At 36.1% G+C, this 24,617-nt stretch overlaps 1 protein-coding gene across 2 annotated transcripts in view; it reads left to right on the top strand.

Annotated features, from left to right (window-relative positions):
• PRKD1 (protein kinase D1) overlaps nucleotides 1-24,617 on the top strand; it is a 132,477-nt gene that overhangs the window by 11,554 nt on the left and 96,306 nt on the right. Inside the window, exon 1 of one of the 2 annotated variants that reach the window (XM_069858372.1) lies at nucleotides 20,226-20,244. The exons of the other annotated variant lie outside the window; for it this stretch is intronic. The gene's annotated coding sequence lies outside the window, so the exon portion shown is untranslated. Of the gene's footprint in view, nucleotides 1-20,225; nucleotides 20,245-24,617 lie in introns of those variants that run through there. 2 annotated transcript variants of the gene reach the window in all.

Raw genomic sequence — 24,617 nt, 5'->3', positions numbered from 1 at the left:
TTACTTCTTTTTTATTTGGAAAAAAAAATCCTTCAAATTAATTCCTAATTTTAAGGAGAGGGGTTTATTTCAGTCTTCTTCAACTGTTGATGCCCTGGAAATTTCTATAGTTTTCTGATTTTTAAAGGAGACAGAAATATCTCTCGTCAGAGTGAAGTGTCACTGAAGTTTTTTTTTAATTGAAAAATACAGAAACGTTGGCATAATAAGGGTATGTGATCTCTGTTCTTTTTGATCTTTGTTCCATGAGACAATCTGTTTTGAAGCATAGAGAATATTTTGTCAAAGACCTGGTATGTGGCTGGTTTGGTCACTGAAACAAGGAATTTGCTGTGTATTCCTGTAAATATGCAGGATGGGAAAAGAAGAGTAGAAATGATAATTTTTGATGCTATCACATTGCCAGTGAAGCAAGAAAAAGTGACCAAAACCTTGTTGTTGCAGGTTTAAGTTTCTTCTGACTTCAGCTGATGTGTAAGTGAGGAAATGCATATAGCAGTTAAAACCTCACTGGAAGGTTATTTTTAGTAGCCCGTTGTTTCCAGAAGAGGGGCATACTGTTGCCATAACCATCAGAAAGATGCTGCTGTAAATAATGTTGCAGTTGACTCAGTAATTTGGACCTATGCACCATTAGTTTTCTAATTTAGAGCTTCATCTGAATTCATCAGAATTCAGTTTTGATCCTGCTTTAAGGAGCAGATTGGACTAGGTAGCCTCCCACGATTTCTTCCAACCTCAATGATTCTGCAGTTCCAAGGGGCAAAAATTGCAGAAATGTTCTTTCCATTATTAAGTAAAACTGACATTTTGAGCTTAGCAGTCTGTAGTTTCATGCAATAAATATTTTCAATTTACTGTATTCTCAATCCTTTGCAGTGTCTTAGGTGGCAATATGACTGACCACAGCTTGCAGGTTCATACTGGGATGTGTTTTATCTATTTTATAGTGACTTGTCATGAAGTTGCAAATTGTTGCAGTTTTGATAGTGTGCTCTATTATGCTATTTTGTCTTTCTTTTTCTTTGGAATGAAAATACTATTTTTCCATAGTTTGTACATATATATGTATTTTTATTTATTTATTTATTTAAATCTCTGGTGAAAGGCTAGAAATAAAATTGTTCTTAAGTAAGTTATTTGTATCTTCCTGCTTGGGTTTCCTTCCTTTGATGGAAGACTAATCTTCTGTTATTTGTGAAGATAATTCCATTCCCTGAGATTACTCTAGTTTTCTCTACTGCTTACAATTTTTGTTGGTATCTAAAAATTCAACAGCAAAAGCTTTTCAGTTCAGTAAGTCAGAGATTCTGTTTAACTATACGTGCTATATACGGAGATATTCAATCTGGACAGCTTTTTCATCTGAATCACATATAATTCAGTTTCTTATTATTTCATATCATAGTGATTAGTATAATTGCTCAGTATGTAAATGTTTGGGTTTTCAGAACACTTAGTTTTTCTTTTGAACTGAAGATTATGTATATGGCACTTAAGGATATGTTTAACTTTTCCTGTATCGGTTATCTAATTCAGCTTACTGCACAGCTGCATTGAAAAGTCAGCAGGGGCATGGGGGCAAATGATGGGTGCAGTGGACACTATGGAAAGAAAAAGAAATGATCTTGGTTTTCTAAGTGTAAGAATTGTTTATTGTGCTGTCATCTCTGCCCTCCCACCACTCCACTTCTCTTTTTGTTGTTGTTTTTTGGGGTTTTTTTGTTTTTTTCCTGTTGGGTGGGTTCAGTTACATTTGATGGAAGACTAAAAATATCAAAGAGAATTTAGTTCTTCTGTTGTTTTAGAGACCAACATCTGGACAGAACAAAGAGCCAAGTAACTTGACTGAAGTTAGCCTGCCCTGGAGCTCAGGCTTATTAGATTGCAGAGAATTCATATGGGAGACGGACATTTCACTGGCTTAAGCACAGATTTTACATCAGAATTTACAAATAATCATGAGACAAATCTATTGGAAATCAAGCTTTATTGTTACTATGTTAAAGGAATGCAAATCATTGTGCATCCTTAGATTCTCTTTTGCCTTCTAATTTACCTCAGCAGACAAAATTAAAGGAGCTCTTTCTAGGTTTCCTAGTTACATGTAAATTCTGAACTATTGATAAAGTATTAATGAGCTTCCTTGAATTAGTTATTTATGCTAAATGTCTTTCATCACACTGTCTCTCCTAGCATCTCAGGATCTGGACTATGATTCTTACAGGGAGATCCTGACTAGATGAACTAGCATCTTTTTTAAATGAGCGAGGTATATTTTTGTGTAGAAAGTTTAGAATCATAGAATCACCAGGCTGGAAAAGACCTCTTGGATCATTAAATCCATCTATTCCTATCTGCCACTAAACTATGTCTCTGAGCACCTCATCTACCTGTCTTTTAAACTTCTTCAAGGATGGTGACTCAACCACCTCCCTGGGCAGCCTGTTCCAGTGCCCGATGATCCCTTCTGTGAACAATAATAAGAAAAACATGGCCTGAAGAATATGCTGGGCATATTCTTTTACCTGAACCATCATTAATATGAAGTAACATAAACTACTTATATTATTAATGAAACATGAAAATTTGAATTCTTAAAGATGTCTTTTAAGTATTTTTTTTAAAGTTAGTGTGACTTTTTAGAGAAATCAATCAAAATGGCTAATAACAATACTCTCTAAAACATCTTGAATGAGGTAAAAAATACTGCATAAATAAACATGAGCAAATACATTATATTGATACCTGATTGCTAGAAGAAATTGTCAATGACTTCCCAGTATTCTAAATTTTCATTGCATAATATTGTCTTATAGAAACTGTCTAAAAGGTTGTTAGAAAGAGAACAAGGGCCAGTGTGTAGTTAAAATGCAGGAAAATATTTTGGAATATTTTGAAAGTGCATAACTTAACACTGATGTTATGTGCATATTATAAAAGCTACATTAACATGTAGTTCTTCTGTGCTAGACTCGGAATCATCCCAAGCTTCACATGTGGATGGGTACTGTGGCCATGTTCTTGAAGGCCTGGGGATACTGGCTGTGCTCTAAGAGGTCCCTCACACACCTCGGAGCGCTTGTGCCAAACAATATCTGTTGGGGATGATAACTGTTACACAGACTAATGCAGCTCAATGAAGAAGTGCATGATACCACTGAGAGTGAATTTGGGAATATCATACTTGGAAAGCATGAAAAATTAAGTTGATTTGCTGTCTTTTGCTGTGCATGTTTGAGTTTTTGAAATTTTCACTGTAACATCCATAATAAGTTAGAAGTTGCAACAGAATCAAATTTTTTGTGGTCAAACAATAATTTAAAATCCCTTTTAGAAACTTTATTTGACAAAGAAAATCAAACATGACCATATTTCTGACTTTGTGGTGGGTTTTTCTGTTGCTCTTGGTCGTTTGTGAAATTGAATTTCAAGTAAGAACATATATTTTGGGTTTTTTTGTTTTTTAGTTTGCTTACGCCACAAATAGAAACCAGTTTTAGTCTTATTACTAGTGGCTTAGCTTATGTGTTTTTAATAGTACAGTTTCTTTTGTCTTGATGCCAAATACGTATATATGTAAAATTTTAAGAAAAATACTTTTCTTTTTTTTCTTGTATACTGTATTTTAAGCAGATGCCATAGAATCACACAGAATCATTGAGGTTGGACAAGATTGTTGTTTTAGGTGAAATATTATCTGTTACAAGATTTTTGTGATTACTTATGGAAGATACTTGCTAAATGGATTATATCTGCTCTTTCATGAGGTAACAGATTGTAAGCTAGAAACCAAGAAAAATGTCTTGTAAGGTATGGAGTTAAATAATAGAATACATGAAAAAACATAATTTTCGTAAGACCTTTTTTGTTTTTTAAAAAAAAAACAACAAACAATTGACCTCTAAGAATAATTTGTTTCTAATACTTGGACATTCGTGAGGAAATATCTCTGTGCTAAGAGGAAGGTGTAGTTATTGATGAGCTACACTTGAGCTCACAAGAATAGTATTTTAGAAAATGACTACCTATTATGTGCTGATTCACACTGTTGTAACTGTCAGATGGAACTGTTCTTCAAAGGTGGGAGACAGAGAGAGATTTACAGTGCCATATTGAATTGAACTTTTTTTAATATGATGGAAAAGTTATGATCATATAAAATCTAACTAGGTATAATTGGGCTATATATTGAATTACTTCATTATTTTTTTACTTTATTATTTTGGTGGTGCCCTCCCTGGCCCTCCAAGTCCCAGTTCATAAACTCGCCAAATAATTCTGCATACTTGGCAGGTAAATGAAACAAAGGTCAAAACTGAGATGGAATCCACCAACTTTTTTATTCTTCTCGGCTTCTAAGAGGAATTTAATAGATTCTAGAGGTGTCTGTTTCCATGTAAAATTCTAGACATGTGCCTGCATGTATTTCTTTAATTCTTCTAGAGATGGAGTTAGATGTCAAGAAGTGATTTTTAGCAAACTAGTATCAGTTTTCCTACCACTATTCTTGATCTTTTAAAAAATGCGTGTGTTCGTTCATATTCAGCTTGTAACCCCCCAATCCTTTTTTGAAGAAGTGCTAATCAGTTGTTCTCCATTCTTACCTTTCTCAAACTGTTTCTCCAGTAACACATTCCTGTACAACTTCATCCTCTTTTTGAATTACTACTCCATTTTATTTCATATGTTGTTGAATTCTAATCCTTTGTCTAATACACTTGCTGTCTCTCTCAGTTTGATATAGTATGAAAATTTGCTAAGAATTTTCTCTGATCCATCATCTAGCTAGTCAATGAAGTAATTGTAAAGAACTGGACCAATTGCTTTGAATTGTTTTATAATATACTAGATGAAGTTCTTCAGCCATTCTTTTTTTGAAAACATCTGCTATATGTGAATGCTCCGATTTCTTTTTCCTCCTGCCTAGGTTGATCATCTTTATTCTGGGGATGATTTTAGTGAAGGTGGATGAAGAAAAACATCTGAAGATTTAGGGGTTTTAATATCACTGCTCTCTCCACAGAGTAGCAGGCAAACTTTAATTATATGTCTAAGCCTATACAACTGTAATCAAATTATTACTTGTTATTGCTGATACTTTCTATTAAAGCAATATCCTGTGCCTTTTTTCTTAATCTGTCCATAAATATTTAGAGTATTTTGTACTCAAGCTTCTTAATTACACTAAGTTTCCACTTTTTATGTCTTCTTTTTATGTCTGAGGTCAGTCAAAACCACAGGATTTGCTGAGTTCAGTCTTTTAGTACACTTAGTTTTTTTCTTCAGCCTGTTTAGTTTTTTTAATGGAACTGCAGGTTTGGATTCCTCCTTAGACTTTACTCTACTCTGAGATATTGAGAACTTCAAGGCCATTGTTTTATTCTCATTCCTGTCCTCTCTGAGGAATGTGAACTCTGTCTTGCTGTAACTGCTCTATGTTGAAGTGCTTTTCAGTCATTTCTTTTGTACTGGTTGTATGCAGAATTTGAAGAGCTTTTTACTACTTTCTTCATCTTCTAGCGATGTTTATTCCAAGAGCTCTTGGAATAATCTGGTGCCTTACCGACTGGTAAAATGAAAAGAGAAAGGAACCAGGATTTTATTTATGCAGTCTGTTACACATCTAGGAGCATATGTTTGCATGTTCTGTTTATCACCTGTGGGAAATTTGCACTTAGGTGTGTACCACACATCTGTGAGTGATGCAAACCAGACTTCTCTACAGGTTTGTGTGTATGCACAGGGAACATACTGCTTGGGGAGCTTTGAGAAGGCACACTTTCTTTCTGGTACAGTAGATACCTTTTGTCTTCCTTGCAGACAGGAGTTGAACTGTGCATGACTTCCAAACTACGTGTTTCTGTGTTTAATCTTTACTCTGGAGTTTTGTCGCTACTTCCTCATTTTTTTAAAATTAAGTGAGCCGGCAGTGTGCCCCTGCCATAAAGGTGGTAAACAGTAACCTGAGCTGCATTGGACCAGCATTGCCAGAAGGTCAAGGAAGGTGATCCTTCTTTACTTAGCACTGCTGAGGCTACACCTGGAGTACTGTCTTTAGTTTTGGGCTCCTCAGTTCAAGACAGTTGTAGACGTTACTGGAGAGAGTTCAGCAAAGGGCTACAGCTATGATTAAGGGACTGGAGCTTCTCTCCTATGAGAAGAGAGCTGGGACTGCTCAGCCTGGGGATAAGAAGGCTGATAAGGGTCTTATTAATGTATGTAAATACCTACAGGGAGGGCATAAAGAAGTCAGAGCCGGGCTTTTTCAGTGGTGCCCAGTGCCAGGAGCAGATGTAATGGGCACAAACTAAAACATAGGAGATGCCATCTGAACATCAGGAAACACTTTTACTATGAGGGAGACCAACCACTGCCACTGATTGCCCAGAGAGGCTGTGAAGTCTCCCTGCTTGGAGATACTCAAAAGCCATGTGGACATAATTCTGGGCAGCTGGGTCAAGGTGGCCCTGCTTGAGCAGGGGGGCTGGATCTGATGACTTCTAGAAGTTCCTTCCAACCTCAACCATTCAATGATTCTGTGAAACAGGGTAACAAACAGGACTATAAAACTGTGAGTTCTGCCATCCTAGTGGGCTGTATCAACTATTGAAGTTCAGTTAGACTCCTGGAAATTTAACTGTTTTGCCTGAGCAGCTGTCCTGAGAATTCTTAGAGTGTTTCAGTGAGTGGGGTTCTTTTGGCAGGTTTCCACAAATTTAATGTGCTAATTTGATTTATTGTCATGGAATCAAAAATGTTTTGACTGGCATTTACTTCTCTGCTTCTGCTGTGATTTATGCAAAGCTTACAACCTTTTTCTAAATCTTGTCTATGACAATTGTCCATAAAAGATTTCTAGGCCACACTACTAAGGCATCATGCTGCTATTGTACTCAACATTGCATATTTAGTCAGCTTGGAGAACTGGCTGTACACATAGTACACTGGTACATAGATGGAAAATAACTTATTGTAACTTTCAGTAGAGTTTTGAGCTTTCTTGTTATACATGCAATATTTGTAAGTGTAATCTGAAATTAATTTATATCAATTGGAGGTATAGAAAGACTAGTTTATCAAATTGATAAGCCATCTAAAAATGAAGTAATACAGTAAATATTCAGTGCAAAGATTTGACTCTCAGTAACTTTGTGTTCATCAAAAGAAGTGTAACTGAAGGCAATGTCTTCTACCTGTGATTGCACTTTGGTAAACATTTGTAAGTGTTTTTAATAGTTATATCACAAAAGTTAAATTTTCTGATAGAAAGTACATTTTCCTTACTAATTTGCACTTGCAAGAAACAATCTTGCATTTTATTAACAATGCTTCCAGATACTTGGTAAATCATTTCCCCCAGTATGTATCTAATTTAGTGATTTACTAAAGATCTAATATGCAAGAAAGTGTAACAGAAGGGCATAAAAAACATTAAATGTCACTTAAATATAAACAATCTTCTTGTACATGCTAAGTTATATCATATATATATGAAAATGTTCTGTTCTACAGTTAAAGTTGTGTCATTTCTTTTAATTCAGTCCAAGTTAAGAATAGATTTCCATTTCCTGAAAAATGAAAAAGGAATTTAAGTTCTATTCCTCACTTGACAGCCCTTCTCTTGTCTTTGTGTAAATGTTCTAGGCAGCATTCTCAGTTGTTACAGTCTTACTTTTAGACTTCTTGCCCCTGCTGGTGTGTTTGATATCTATAGTTTGATGTTAACTGAGTTTTCTTTATTTCAGTTATGTGTGATGTGAAGGATTCCTGCATCGTGCTCAAGCACTAGCCAGGTCCAGGGCTTCTGAGTGCAAATGATATGTGGTGTGTTCAGCCTAGAAAGGCTCTGGGCAGCAGTTTCACAGGTAGTTCCCTGACTAGCTTTGTTACTAAAAGTGAACAAAATATTGGGGAGTGCTGTCAGTGTGTTTAGGTAATGATCAACTAATAATGTTTGTTAACTGCAAGAAAGAAACAGAAAGCCATGAATACATTTATGGAAGTACATCTTCAGGGGAAGAAAGTTTTTGGATTTCTTGTTTGAATTTTTGTTTTTAAAAAATGTGGCAAATTTGTTCTTCATTGAAAAATATATATATTTGCTCCATGTCTTCAATTATGTGCCAGTTCTTAGTAAAGCCAGGTAAATGAACCTTTATTGCTACAAAGACTAATTTCACCTAGAAGCTGGAGAAACGAGAACATTACTTGGAATGCGTTATTTGTCTTTGTGGGTATTTGTTCTCTTCTGCTCAGGGAAAAAAAGTAATAAAGTAAATATCTCTTTTCACCACCTTGCCTGTATTCATTTTCACATTTCTTTTTCCTTGTGTACAGACTCACTTATGCCCAGAGTATCACACTGTGTTTATCTTCCACCCACAGCTTTCTGAAACTACATTAATGTGCCTCAGCTGTCTTTGCTTCTGTCAGATCTGTAACTAATGACAAAATGGTGCTTTAAAAATTAATCAGTCTGTTTCTGGGGGAATGAAAGAGTGATCTGCATGTAATCACTTTATCCAGAGAGGAGAAGAATATTCATACATGTAAATTCCTAGTATGTAAAAAAGCGTAAGGCTTAGAATCGTGTACACTGCTATATTTTGTTAAAAGTTCTTACAGCTACTCTGTTCATTCTCCAGCTTGTTTTTAAAATGGATTGTTACAAGTGAATCATAAATCTGAAGGCATCTTGGGTGTAGTTAGATTAAATATAAAAAAATGTTTTTAAATTCAAATAATAAATTTCAAAATGTTCATAAAGTTATGTAGCATTGTGACTCCCAAAATTAAATTTTCTCATTTTTTACTTTTCCTGGCCCCATTGAAAGATTTGAAAATTATGTATATATTTTCCTTTCTTATCAGCAAGCACCAGCTTACTGCTGGTAGGAAATAAAAGAATAGTTTATCTTGCATTATTTTTGCTACTGAATATATATTACAATTTTTTAACCTGTCACAATGGCCTTTCCGACTCCTTTTCTTAACAAGAAAAATAAAAAAGTTCTATTTCAACCCTAGCTGGCCAAGAAGAGAGTCTAAAAAAAAAATGAAGTAAGATTAAGTTGATGAATTTTATATTTATCTGCCTGAGTTTCCACTGCTTGGTTTTACATTACGGGTTTAAGTGAAATTATGGATCATCTGAAACAGTAGATTCTTGTCTGGATTATGTGCAAATTAGCTATAGTTTCCCTGAAGGATGTCTGTACTTTACAGAGTTTTGTTTCACTAAGCTTTAGCAGAATCTTTTGTGTATTAATCAAACATGAGAGTATGCTGATTTTGCATCTTTTTGCGGTAGTTATTTGTACAAAATCTATAAAATGAATGTAATTAGAACTTATCAACAGAAATTCACACATACATATAAAAATTAAAAGGTGATACTTCCTCTCCAAAATCCAAAAGTGTCAATCAGTTTTATGAACCTGTCAATTTCAGGACTACATGAAGACATTTGAGTGACAACGTCTAATCCATCAATAATATTCCATGTCAGAACTATTAAGTAAACAGGATGGTTGTGGAACAATACCTACTCAGGCAGCTTGACATCTGCATCCTAAAATTGTCAAATGTGTCTCTTGGTGATTCTGAGTGGTCTGCTTTTTCCGATCAGATAAGAATCAGAAAAGACCAGCCATAATTTTTGCTTAACATTCTATGAAGTCTCCAAGGTGAATGAGTCTTGTTGGGTTAGGTTTGGCAGTAAAGCAGCAGGCCCAAAGGTATTGCACATTGGGAGAGTGTATTTCAGTTGAAAATTAAGAATTGCATTTTTAGTATTTGTGAGGTTATTTGTTCAAAGGTTGGAAAATGCTTCAGGTTGAAATCAACAAGCTACAATGGTTTTCCTCAATCTTCTGGTTTTTAATTGATAGAAAATTGCCATGCTTTTGCAGAAAATGCTTTTGCCATGCCATTGCAGAAAATTGCCATGCTTTAGTAGGACAAATTGTTTCATGTTTCTGTATATTGGATGCCTTAAGATACAGCAGTAGAATGTGAATTTAAGATTATTTGTCAAGTTATTCGCGCTTATAATAGTAAATCTTTTGAACAAAAAACAAATACTCTGAAGTTATCTTCAACTGTAGCATTTGATTTTTATGATATTAGTATGCATGAATGCCTGTGAAAAAAAGCTGCAGCTGAAGGAGTGTGCTTTTGCTCATCAGACACTAAACCTAATTTGGTCTTTCTTTGTCTTGTGAAATGTGGAGAGAATCTGAACTAAGATTCTAGTAATTTATTTTCTCGCTCCAGTTAAAAAAAAAATTACAAATTGCCTGACCTTCTTGGAGTAATAGTGAACCAGAAGCTGTGTTTTCATGAAAGGTGAAATCAGTCAGATAAGTAAGCAGTGACTGATACAATTGGAATACATGACTTAGAGGAAAAAGTAGGGAGCTAGAAGGGGAATATGTAGCTGGGGGTGTGTATTTATGCTTTGGAGTTATTTATTCTTACAGTTGAGACCAAGGGCAATTTTTTAAAATGACAGAAACAGAGGTCTAGTTTATATGTAGAGTTTTGCAGCATATCAGTTTGTCTATATTGTAGTCATGAAAAAGGGACCGTAGAAGAAAAAAATTCTGCAACAAAATTAAAGATTCAACTTATTTAGTCACTGTAGGTCAATAAACATTTACAGCTCAAGCTGAGGAGCATAACAAAAGAATATATTACATTTTTATTTACAACTCTTTTAAGAGGATGTAATTTACTCCCGTAGACAAGTATAATCATCAAGTTTTGTAGATTGTAGAATAAAATTAAACTCGGAAATAGTGTGCTAAAAAGCATGCAAGAAAATGCTGCACAATTTTAATTCATAATGCATGTTGTGTTTTTAATCTTGATTGCATTTTTCTAGAAAGAACAAACTTGGTTTAAGGTGATTTAGAAAACGCTATACTACTACCTTGACTAGAGTTTGAAGCTATAAAACTTTTCTGTGGTTTGATTGTGCATTTTAAGAATATAATTACTTTTAGAACAATACTTCTACTGATTATAAACAAGTTAACTGACTTCCTTAGTGAGCCTTGTAACTGGCAGAGATTTTCTACATTTCTGTCAGGATGAGGATAGTCTTCTGTGTTCCTTAAAATAAGTTAAGCAACAATAATATAAATACTTGAGACAGGATGGAAGTGGTCATTTAGATCAGAACTCCAAGCCTGGAGAAATAGTTGTCTGTGGGGTTTTTAATTTGCCATACTCTTCAATGTTAAGCTATTCTGTGTTTGGTTTTCCATCAACTGTATGCTGTGTTTGCGCATGCGTTCTTCTTGCATAGCTCCTTGAATGTCAGCCACCACTTGAAGGCACTTCAGATTGTGTATCCACGAAAGGAATCTGTTTCCTGAGGAACCTGGTTGTTTTGTTCCTCTTACCTTTAGGATTCTTTTCAAGGAAACTCAACAGAGTATCCTTTTCTTCTTTTTATCCTGAGTATGTGATTTCTGTAAAATTTGCAGGCTGAGATTGACCTTTACAAAGGTAGAAAACACAATTAGGGCGGAGCTGTAAAGCTGTTGGCATCTGGTTCTCTATGCAGCCTGTATCTGGAACCACTTATATGTTATGTCCTAATTTATTTGTAATACTAGAGCAGGAAATCATGTTCGTGCAGCTCACCGCACAGTACCTTGAAGCAGTGAAGATCTAGAAGATTTAAAGCAATAGATCCATGCCAGGTGTTCCACTGGTAAAGAAAGCATTTCCCATTTCTTTTTTTCTAATGAACAGAAGATGAGCAGAAATGTCTCCAGAAGAAGTGTGTCATGTACCTCCATATTAAACTAAATCAAAATTAGAATAAACCCAGAGGAATACATATGTTTTTGAACTTTGGGCTGTAGTTCTGGAGTTGAACTGAGACCAAATAGTGAAGGAGGTTGTTGCCAACATGAAATCATCTTTTGTTGCACGTTTTGAAGTGTAGGTGGTGAATGAGACAGGAAAAAAAGTGGAAAAAGAGAAAGGATGATGGCACTGTTTATAAAGTTGGATGGCATTTTGAGGAACTGTATTCATGCCCATAACTGCTGTTAAATTCCTCTCTGGAGCAAGGAACTTCTCACTAATACTGCACCATCACTTCATGTGTATCCAGTCTCAAACCATGAGACCTGGCTTGTGGAGGTTTGTGAGCTTGCAGCTGCAACTACACCAAGTGCTGAATGAATTGAATTCTTTATTAAGAAATACAGATTTATTTTGGGTGTAGGGAAGGAGGAAAAGAGGGGGAACTATTGTGGCTTTATCTTCCTGATTACCCTTCATCACTTATAACCTGTAGTGTTCTAAAAAGCCTTTTGTGTGTGTTCAGATGTATAATGTACTAGTTCAAAAACATACAGCAGGAATTGATATTTTTTGTACTGATGCCTGTGTGCTTTATCATTAGGCTTGTAAACCCTAGCCCTTCTTAGAGTTTTGCTATTTGACCTAATAAACCAGAGAAGTGTTTAATGTTCCTGTTTTCATCTTGCAGCTGGTCATGTCATGATGAAATATTATGTGTTTAGAAAATATCTGTAAACACGTCGCATTTACAAAAAATCTCAGACAGTGCTATAATTAAATATTTTTGCCAAACTAGTTTTGGGTGACTAGTTCAGGTGATCAAAGTTTCTGTTTCTGTTTTCCTGAGTTATTTGTTAAACAGTATAATAGAAGAAAATCACTGCCAGGTTAAAGACTTTGCTATTAAGTCATGTAGTTCTTATGAATTATACTCCTTTTACATTAATCAGATTCATATTCATAACTAATCTGTACTTGGATCCTCTAATTTAAAAATACATTGTATGCCTTAGCTGTAAGAGCATTAGTATCTTAAATGACTGCATTTTATATATGGGAACAAATTATATATGGTAAGTAATGCTAATGAACAACCCAGTAAATTGAATTCAGCCGCATGATCTTGCATCAAGTCATTCATCATTCTTCCAGTCCAATGATCTGGAACTTCATGGTGCAATTAACTTTACTTCTAGGCAACTAAATGTATTGTACCTTCAGCAAATATGTGCAGGACTTGGAAGTTTATGTTATCCCCTGAGGCAAGTACTTTCTGTACAAGGCAGAAAGTTTGAAAAATCACCTGCCTCATGATGGACACGAAATGTGCATTCCATTACTGACATTCTTCTACTTAAAACACCTGCAGCAGAAATTCTGTTTCCTTTCTCCTCAGTTGCCGTCATTTGTTTTTGCTTAAGGAAGGGGTGTAGGAAATGAATTGAAATGGCCATAGCATTTGTAACCTGGTGGTGAAAAGTTAAAAAAAAAATTATAGAACTGTAGAATGGTTTGAGTTTGAAGGGAGCTTAAAGATTGTCTAGTTCCAATGCCCCTGCCATGGGCAGGGACACTTCCCACTAGACCAGGCTCAAACCTCATCCAGCCTTGCCTTGAACACCTCCAGCAACGGGGCTTCTGTGACTTCTCTGGACAACCTATTCCAGTACTTCACCATTCTCAAAGTAAAGGATGTCTTCCTCATATTTAATTGGAATCTACCCTCTTTCATTTAAAACTGTTTCCCCCTAGTTTTGCCAATAAAATCCCTGATAAAAGAGTTCCTACCCATCTTTTCTGTAGGCAAAATTTGGAGGTTTTTTTCAGTTTTATAAAATGCTGCTTGTTTTTTCTTCTGGTCTCCGTACTGCACCAGAATGCCTTGGGCGGAAGGACTTCAGCACATAAGTAATCTTGTGAACCAAACCAGCTGTTTGTCTAGCCAAGTACTCCAGTCTCCAGCAGTGGTAGTTAGGAGAAGCTCCTGAAGGAGGCAAGTCAAGCTTGGCCTCTTTTATGAGTTTACTTCACTTGGCATCCTTGAACTCCAAATCATTCATTAGGTATTTTAGCGTGACACCTCCGTTCTTATTTTAGGATCTGGTTTGGGCTTGTGGTCCATTTATTTGTCTAACGCCTTTTTGATACTGTTGGTGCTTCTGATTCCAGAAGATCGCTATATACTACATAAAAAAAAGAGCTTACAGATTTTCTCTACGTCTGTGTACTCTGTGCCCAAGGAAGCCCAGGCATTTCTTTAGCTAGGGCACTACTTCCAGTTACAAGGAAAGGATTATCTGTGCTTGTCAGCATGGCAAGACCTGTGTGTGTAAATCTCATTCTGTTACCAGGGATAGTTTTCTCATATATTGTGGTGTTCTTGAGTGTATTCTGAGAATTCATCAAAAGGTTTTGAAACTATGGACCTGAATAAAGTGAATAGTGAGGGCAGCCAAATCCTTCGTTCTGGTACATTGAATCTTATTTCCTGAGCTCCCTGCAACTATTCAACAGTTGCATGTACAGTTTTCATGTGGGAATAAATGCAGTCATTCTCTACACCATGGTGGACACTACTGGTACAATGAGATAATGGTCATGTATATCTGAGTTTTAGATAACACTTTAAATCTGCTTAGGTTGATTTAGAATGAGCTAGCTGGAGCATGAACAGATAATGAAGCATGATTAAATTATCTCAATCACATTTGCTGCCATAACTGATCCTTTGATGTATTACACTTTCAGTCTATTCCAACTGCAAAGTAAAACATGTTGTTTAAGCCATAATGTAGACAACAATCGTTTGGTAATCCATCAATCAAAATTCATCATGACTTGGGTTCCTTGGTCCTGAGTTGAATATTGCAAGAATAGTAGATTTTTCAGAGGTTTTTTTTCAGGAAGCTTGAGAAACCCAACACTTGGAATATCTCACTGTGATAATGTATATAAAAGCCTCTGGTATATTTACCCTAGTTATTGCTTCTGAAGAGAATATGAAAAGCCTCCTTACATTTGAAAACTGAGAGTATCAGGAAAACAAATTTCCAATTCACTATGTGTAATGACTTTTTTTCTGAGATAATTTTAATATACTCAGTAATACATTGTTACTTTCACTTTGTATTTCCTCTGGCTGATTAATAGAAAATGAAATGTTTCTCTGAATTTTGGAGTTTCATTATGCATTTCTTGAGCCATCTGAATTCCAAAGAAGAGGAAGAAATAGGTACACTTGAACACAAACAGTAGCAAACATTCTTCTTTTAAAATTATATTTATCATATGTAAAAAACAGAGACTAGATTATTTAGGAAGAAAAGTTTTAAGATGCATAAAATTTGAGTGACCTATCACAAAAAAAAAAAAGAGAGAAAACTGCAGCTGTTTCAGATGAGGAAATAAAGGAAATGTCTGCATTGTAGTAGTGTTGGGATTTGCCTTCTGAAGGCCAGTGAGCATATTGGCAGCTCACAAGGTGGTAGGATGGCTGTCCACGTGGAATACTTCACTCCAAATGGCACTAGTCAAACTCTTAGGAAGAGGATTTTTCTGCATTTTGTTGTCCCCTCTCCCCAAAAAGATGACTGATAATGATTGCATCTGTCTTATCAGGCTGGATACTCGGTGACATATGCTTTACAAGTATGGATCCACAGCTGAAAAAGGCAATCTGGCAGGTTTTTATGGTTTTCAGCTGTTTTAAGTAATTGCTATGTATGTGAAAACCAGTAAATGGAAATAGAAATACACCATATGTATTTTCATTATTGTGAAATACAACTCCCCTACTTAAACCCTGCTTTTAAAAAAATTAATGACTTTCTCTACAGATAGTGAGTGGTATTTGTTTTTTCTTTGCGTAGATGACATTCTTAGTATATTTAATATACAATTAGTGTCATATGATGACCTTTCAACTTTTGAATCACTGCTTGAGAAATAATTGTTCCTAAGAAGAACTTTGGCTATGTAGCAACAACACATTGTAATATGGAGTTACTGTGTCGTTACCTCTTTTTGCTGTTTCATATTATTGGGATAAAAAGATATACTAATTTAATCTGAATATTCAACAAATTACTTAGTTCTTGATTTTTTTTCTTTAGAAATAAGTTATTTATTTTATATACAATGTTTTAGGAAACTCCTTAAGTAATTTCCTTAACTGTTTTCTAAAGATTTCATATCAATGAGGAAGGGAATATACACACACTTGTTCTAGGTGTGTGTGGATAATGTGTTTAAAAGTGTGTCTAAAACCTTTTTTAAGGTTTTAAAACATAATCCCTTCTCCTCTAAGTCTTTGATTTCTCTGTTCTGACATATTGCTATAGATAGAACTGATGTTAAATATGAACCATGGTTTGAAATGTGGTATGAAAGTGTTGACATTAATTTACTATTACTTTCAATATTTTGTTTCTATTGTGAAAGTTTTATTCTTTGACACTTACATACAGGTGATTGAGTCATTGCATCACTCTGAACCTTGATTTTTTCACCTTTAATAATGATGACAGGTATATTTGTCTCTTTCTGCAGTTATGTGCTTTGAGATCAGTGGGCAATGATGACATAAGCATTACTGGTAATATTAGTAGTATTTTATTTGTATCTTAAGTATTTTAAAACTTTATTTCTAATTTGATTAAGAATTGGTTATTAGTAAATTGTGTAGAAAAATTAGTGTATTGAGGGTAAGTCTTAGTTGTGGGGAATGCTTGTTTTAAATACGTATATTTAATCATTGTTACAGGAATAAAAAGAATTTGTTATGCTTGTCAGGAAAGGGAAATTGTTTTCAATTTTAGTTCATATCAGTTGAAAAATCATAAAAGGGAAAGACTGCTGCTTTAAATATTTCTATACTATAAAGAAGAAGCAGTGTGAATGTTAACGAGTATCTGCATGTTACTGTGTCTCTGTCATTATAGGTTATGTACCTGACATTTTGCATTCACATCTCTTTTAGTGACGCACATTTAGCGTTTGTGTGAATTCAACCAGGGGCCAATGTCACTGTTTCTGCTAGTTTCATATAGTATATTGCTAAGCAACAAGTGTACAAATGACAGCGTTTGCTTTCATTTTATCTCTTTCTTGTCCCCCTTCAGCCCCCCTCTTCCCTAAAAAAGTGACATAAGTTTGAAAGGTGAGTATTGGCTTATCAGGCAACACAGTATTTTTGGTTCATACCCTATGAACAATGGATGATGTAGTAGTGAGGTAGTGAGGATTTTGGATGTTCATCAGTTTCATTACTTGAATACTGATGATATTCCAGCAGTTTTTTTTCTTTGCAAATGCTATTTTTTCTTTTGGAAGGAAAGATTAATTGTTTTGGAATACTGTTTTTCTCAAGTACACTTGTATTATATTGTGCCTGTTTAAGGTATGCATAAATTATAGATCTCAGTATCCATTTCGGCTATTGCTGAGGAGCTGTCGTCATGGTATCTGGATTCCTGAAGTGTAAAAGAACAATGATAGGGCATTATACAGACGTATACAAGGTCCAACACAAAAAGGGAAAAAAAAAGAGAGACTGTGCCTGGAACTTTATTTAACGAATTAAGATGATCAGCTATGATCATCTTCAAAATATTTCCCTTCTGAGTTGACACACAGCTGCATATGATGCTGCCAGTGTTCAAAGCAGTTCCACAGATAATTTTCTGAAAGGCTATTGAGGATCTCTGTCATTTTTGCTCTCACATTTTCTACCAGCAAAAAATGAGTGCCTTTGAGCACAGACTCGATCTTTGGGAGAAATCACAGGTCTGGTGGTTGGGGTAGATGCTGAAGCACAATGATGTTATTAGATAAAAACTGCTTTACAATGTGTTGTGGGTTGGTGCACACCAACATCACAGAACCACCAGGTTGGAAAAGACCTCCAGGATCATCGAGTCCAACTATTCCAATCAACCAATAAACCATGTCCCTGAGCACCTCATCCACTTGTCTTTTAAATGCCTCCAGGGGTAGTGACTCAACCACCTCCCTGGGCAGCCTGTTCCAGTGCCCAGTGACCCTTCCTGTGAAAATTTTTTTTCTGATGTTCAGCCTGAATCTCCCCTGGCACAGCTTGAGACCATTCCCTCTTGTCCTGTCCCCTCTCACTTGGAAGAAGAGGCCAGCACTCTCCTCTCAACAGCCTCCTTCAGGTAGTTCCTCATAAGGCCTGTTCTCCAGCTCCTTCACCAGCTTTGTTGCTCTTCTCTGGACACGCTCCAGAGCCTCAACATCCTTCTTGTAGCGAGGGGCCCAGAACTGAACACAGTACTTGAGGTGCGGTCTCACCAGGGCTAAGTACAGAGGGAGAATAACCTCCCTGGACCTGCTGGTCATGCCGTTTCTGATCCAAGCCAAGATGCCATTGGCCTTCTTGGCCACCTGGGCACACTGCTAGCTCATGTTCAAATGGCTGTCAACCAACACCCCCAGGTCCCTCTCCTCCAGGCAGCTTTCCAGACAGACTTCTCCCAGTCTGTAGCACTGCATAGGGTTGTTGTGCCCCAAGTGCACGACCCGGCATTTGGTCTTGTTAAACCTCATGCCATTGGACTCAGTCCAGCGGTCCAACCTGTTCAGATCCCTTTGCAGAGCCTCCCTACCCTCCAGCAGATCAACACTTCTACCCAGCTTAGTGCCATCTGCAAACTTGCTGAGTGTGCATTCAATCCCCTCATCAGGGTCATTGATAAAGACGTTGAACAGGGCTGGACCCAGCACTGAGCCCTGGGGAACCCCACTTGTCACTGGCCTCCAGCTGGATTTCACACCCTTTCCCACCACTCTCTGGGCCCGGCCATCCAACCAGTTTTCCACCCAGGAGAGTGTGCGCCTGTCCAGGCCAGAGGCTGACAGTTTCCTAAGTGGAATGCTGTGAGAAACTGTGTCAAAGGCTTTACTGAAGTCCAAGAAGACTACATCCACAGCCTTTCCCTCATCCAGTAAGTGGGTCACTTTGTCATAGAAGGTATATGTTTGAACACGTGTCCACTCATACTAAGTGAAGAAATTTAATGAGCTTCATCTTACTGTGACAGGTTAGAACATGTTCTATAACCATCTTTTACGTCTCCCCTCCCACTCTTGGTTCTTGTCCTATAGGGTTAGTCTCAGGTGGGTTTTTTTGTGTTTGGCCTCATACGTATATTTAGAGAGAGAAAGACAGAGTCAGGGTTTCCTATAAGTGGAGTTCATAGGGTGTGTGACGTCTTTACATTCATACACAGCGAGCCAAATTCTGGTGTAAATGCTGAGGACAAAGAGGGAAAGGATAAGGGACCAAGTTCCTTGGAGTCCTGGAGTTCTAGTCTCGTAGTGAATTTAAGCAAAGGAATTATTATGTCAATACAAAAACCTGTCTGTTGATTTCCTTAAGCTTAAATATATGAAATAAATATGCAAGATCATTTTTATGGCTGGACCACATGAATCTTCTTAGTTCAATGAAAGTACAGAAATAGCAGGTATATTTTTGGGAGGTACATTAATGGGCGCACCAAACCATGAAGAGAAACTCTACAGTCAACCAAGTTTCTATGGAAAGATGGAAGTAAAAGGCACACTTTGTTGTCTGCTCTGGAAGGAAGGACATATATATGTTCAAAGACATTTATCAATTTCAGTTTATATTTTTCAGACAATAGACTCTGTTCAATATCAATAATTGTAAAGTGCAAACTTTCCATTCTACAAAAAGATATTCCAAGATGTTTCACTCTGTTTTTTATGATGTGGGGATTTCCCAAATCCCGCTTATTTTTTTCACAGAATGGTCAAGGTTGGAAGGGACCTTTGGAGATCATCTAGTCCAATCTTCCCTGCTAGAGCACATTCACCTAGAGCAGAGTGCTCAGGAACGTAACGTGTCCAGGCAGATTTGAATATCTTCAGAGAAGGAGACCTTCGAAGTAGAGAAGTTTTTCCTCGTGTTGAGGTGAAACTTCCTGTGTTCCAGTTCTGCCTGTTGCCCCTTGTCATGAGAAGAGTCTGCCCCCATCCTCTTGACACCTACCCTTTAGATATTTATAAGTGTTGAAGAGATCCCCTCTCAGTCTTCTCTTTCCCAGGTCTCTCAGCCTTTCCTCACAACAGGGATGCTTCAGTTCCCTGAAGATGTTCATGGCCCTCCACTGGACTCTCTCTACAGTAGTTTCTCCTCTTTCATAAATTGAGGAGCCCAGAATTAGACACAGTACTCCAGATGGGCCTCACTAGGGCAGAGTAGAGGGGGAGAATAACTTCTCTTGACCTGCTAGCCATACTCCTCTTAATGCACCCTAGGATACTATTGGTCTTGGACATGAAGGCACGTTGCTGGCTGATGGACTTGTCCACCAGGTCTTCCAGATCATTCTCTGCAGAGCTGCTCTCCAGCGTGTGAAGCCCTAGCCTGTGCTGGTGCGCAGCGTTATTCCTCCCAAGGTTCAGAACCCTACACTTGCCTTTGTTGAAGTTCATTAGGTTCCTCTACACCCAACTATCCAGCTTGTCCAGGTCTTGCTGAATGACAGCACAGCATTTTGGTGTATCAGCCTCCTAGTTTTGTGTCATCAGAAAACTTACTGAGGGTAAACTCTGTCCCCTCATGCAAGCCATTGATACACATGTTGAACAAGGCTGGACCCAGTACTGATTCCTGTGAAACACTGCTGGCCATAGGCTTCCAACTAGCCTCTGCAACACTGATCACAATCCTCTGAGCTCTGCCATTCAGTCAGTTCTCAATCCATCTCACTGTCCAGTCATGTAATCCATGCTTCCTAAGCCTACTTGTGAGGATGTTATGTTTTTCTGTATTTTTTTATTGTGGTGAGTTGTTGTGGATACCTTGTCTTTCCTTTTCTGAAAGGAATAATTTCTGAAATTTAGGATATAAGCCATCATTACTTGTCCTGCTAGATTTCGGCTAGAAGCAATTGGATATACCATTTACTGATATGTTGCCTTGTAAACATACTGCATTTTAAACGTTAATCAAAATCTGAACTGCTTTCTCAGATTTTACCATGAAAATTAAGGATATTTTCCAGAACTCAACCTTCATATGTTTGGTATTATCATTTGCAAATATAGCTAAAGTGGTCAGTAGTAAATGTATTTTATTTTCTTACATTGGTAGCCTGATGGTAACCTTATTCCTATGTTGTCTTTCTTTTTTTTTTCCATTTTTGAGGAGAAAAAGAATGTCTTTCCCAGAATGTTTGATTACACAAAGGTGAACTCCATTATTTTTCTAGTTTGATATCCGTCAATTTGCATATTAATGTTTTCAATGGAAACTAAATATGCTAATTTCACAGCTTCTTAGCAGATACCTTAATCATGAGGATATTTGTATGTTTAAAAAGGATTGAGGTGAACTGCAGCATTGGTTTGTAAAATTATACTACAGGTCAACCTGAAAATCATGTTTCAGGGGCCCCATCTCCATAAGTATATTTAGCTGCCACTGAAGTTGAAGGGAACCCATAAATTAAGAGATTTGTGATTTGTGTTGTCTAATTCCTCTGCTTTTTACCCCTAATTTATGCGAAGTCAAGCAAATGTACAGTCAATTAGTCAGTTAGCAGGTCTTTCAATCTTTTTGTATATGTTCTTTAAAAATGTGTTTGTACATATATTAAATACCAATGGCCTTTTTACCTTCAATTATGTCTAGATACTTAAGGACTTTAATGCTTTCGTCTGTTGTAAAATGGAGTTAGTGTGATCAAAGTCAACAGCCACTGTTTTAGAATCAAAATACAAAATCTGAAAAGGAGTTCCTAAGACTTTCAAAATTATAGCGGCTCTTCTGAGGCTAGCTTATTTTTTTCATAATGTGAAGTTTATTCTTTCCATATCTGCAGAGATCATATTGTAATGTCAAGTTGCAATAACCTAAATTATGTATCAGTGATAGTACTATTAACTGATTTTCTAACCCAGTGGCATAGAAACATAGCACTGCGAGTGGGTCAGCTGTAGGTTGGAAAGGTATGCGAGAGATAAACTAACCTAGACTTTTAGGTATAGTAATGGAAGGAATCAGCTTAAGAACAATGCAATTTAGAGCATCGAAATTAGTGGTAGTGGTGGTGGTGTTGGGGCTGAATCATATCAAATGACAGACTCTTAAATATGTTAATAAATTCTTCAATACATAGTAAATCATAGAGCACTTTAGTTTGTACTTTTCTCAGAATATTATTTATAGAACTTGCTGGATGTAATTTGTAGCACAATATCATTGTATTTAGACTTGGTTAATAAATCTTTTCACTTCATTTTTCTTGCATTGTATAGTACTTGCTGAATGATTATGTATGTATTTTCATGCAGTTCAGAGCTTAGTCATTACATTTCATAGACAGATTTTACAATTATTTTCCAAATGTCCTCATTTAAATGATATGCATCTGAGGCTGTACCAGTGAGCGAAATTTAAATAAAACGCATGTTATCTTGTCATTATGAACTCCGAAGAGATTTTTCTCTTCAGCTGTATTTCAGTGTTAACACAATGCTTCATGGTAATTTCATTAATGTTGTTTAAAATGAACAAAACGTTAAATTATGCATTTTTCTTTAAAAGAACCTTTAAAACAATCTACCTATAATGAGTTATTTTTATTAGAATAATAACATTACTTAAACTAGTTGGACCTTGACTATAGGCTAACATCTAGAAATTCATACTTTGAGGTGGCCCTCAAATGGCATGTAATTCAAATGTTACACAAAGACATTACCAAGACAGACTGATATCATATGATCTCTTGGGGCTAAATTAATATTTTAAAATCACATTTTTATTATTAATTTCTTATAAGGAATAATTAAAACTTAAGTAAATTAGTTTGATGAGGGAAATGCCCTTTAAGACTAAGTAAAATCAATGCTTCTTAAAAACCATACTCAGCAGAAATAAGTACAGTTTGCGATACATAGTGGTTTCAAGTCATTTCTATGAACAAATAGAACATAGATTTTTATTCTGTAATCATATGTTTAGGGGATTGGCTTTTTAGTAGATTTTTAGTTTTCCAGATGCTCAAACAATGCACTTGAAATACAGTATCCATAGATTATCCCGAGAATGCTGCAGATTAGCTATTTTAAGCTTTGAATTGTGAATAAAGGCTGGAGAAAAACCAACTTCAGTTGCAAATGTGTTGTCTCAATTAGCTCATTTAAAAAGTATTTACAAGTGAAAGAAACTTAAGTAGTCAATGTCTGCATGTAACACTGTTAGTTCATTAATATTTTATATACATATGTGTGGGTCTATAAATAAAAGCTTTATGTGAATTCTGTCAACAGCAAAGAGTTATCTAAATCAGAGGCCTTTTTTGTTTGTTTATTTCACTAGGAGGGCAGTGCAAGTTGTTATCACCAAGAACTGATTAGCAAATTTTGGACAATAATGAACGTAGTTAGATTTTAAGTAGAACTTCTTTCTGTTTGTTTAGATATTCAAAATCCTACAGTTTTGGCAGATAGGTTGCTTCACTGCCAGTTGGAACAGCATTTTTTATTTACTTCAATTAAGTAATTGTAACTTTTACAAAAAAATATTTTTATTGTATAATTTGTAGCATGTATGTTAGCCTTTAAAAATAAAGATAAAATATGCTTATTTTCATATCAAATAATTGCCTTAAAATGCTTTTCTTATTAATAAACAGTACTTATTGAATCTATGCCTTGTGTTACCTGATTTAGCTAACTTAAAACCAAGTTTGAAGCTGCATGCTTTTCTTGTCCACTTATTTCGGTTCAAGAAATACTTAAGTTCATTACATGACTTTTCTGATGAAAGGCGTTTGCCTCCAACCTCATAAGTTGCACAGATGACGAGAAACAGGTTAATGGGAAATCAAGAAAGAATTCTAAGAAGTCCTATACACAGGTTAAAGCTAGCCCAAACCAGCTTTTTTGTGGCTTATGTATGAGTTACTAACAGTACAAAGCAGTACAAGCCTTACTTTACTTACTGCAGTTGAGTATCTTACGTAACGTTTTTTTAAATTAAGAATGGTAGGCTGACAACCTAATTTTGTCTTGTTTTAAGACAAAGAAAATATGAAAAATAGCTTTAATTGTTAATATGATTTAACTGGTCACATGATTTCAAAATCATTACTGGTTGTTTGTTAGCATTACTGGCAATATTTTGTGTATATTCCTTTTTTTTTTTTTTTTTTTTTTTTCTGATAGCCAGACTTTTATACCATAGAATAACAGGACAGCCCAAGTTGGAAGGGACCTTGAAAGATGATCTGGTCCAGCCTTTCAGGGGAAAGAGGGCACCCTGTCTGATCCTGTCTCAAAAATCCTCCAGAGATGGGGTCTCTACCTCATTCGTATGGAGGTTGTTCCAGTGATTGATTGTGCTCAATGTAGAAAATTTCATTCTTATGTTGAGGTGAAACATTTCTTGGTGCAATTTTTACCTCTTGTTCTTTGTCTTTTCCATGTGAAGAAGGAGTCCCCGTGGTCTTTGTAGCCACACTTTAAGTACTGTAACACCCTTTAACCACTAGATAGTGATTAAATGTTAATATAAAATTGTTAGTGCTGTTAACATTTTTGCCTGTATTGGTTTCTTGGGAGAATTGCCACCTAAGGATGCTGCCTGGGATACTGCAAAATTTTTTTAAAAATTGAAATCTCTGAAAAAGGTGAATAAGAAATTTTTCACACTGCTTCCAAATTAAAATATGTAGTATTAGCATTCTGAAAACAAATCTCTGTTGAGCCCTCCAGCATTTTCATGGCTGCAGTTATTG

This window comes from Phaenicophaeus curvirostris, chromosome 5 (assembly GCF_032191515.1).
Source record: "Phaenicophaeus curvirostris isolate KB17595 chromosome 5, BPBGC_Pcur_1.0, whole genome shotgun sequence".
Lineage (NCBI taxonomy): Eukaryota > Metazoa > Chordata > Aves > Cuculiformes > Cuculidae > Phaenicophaeus > Phaenicophaeus curvirostris.
The sequence above is the reverse complement of the archived record's forward strand: the minus strand, read 5'-3'. Positions and strand labels throughout refer to the sequence as shown.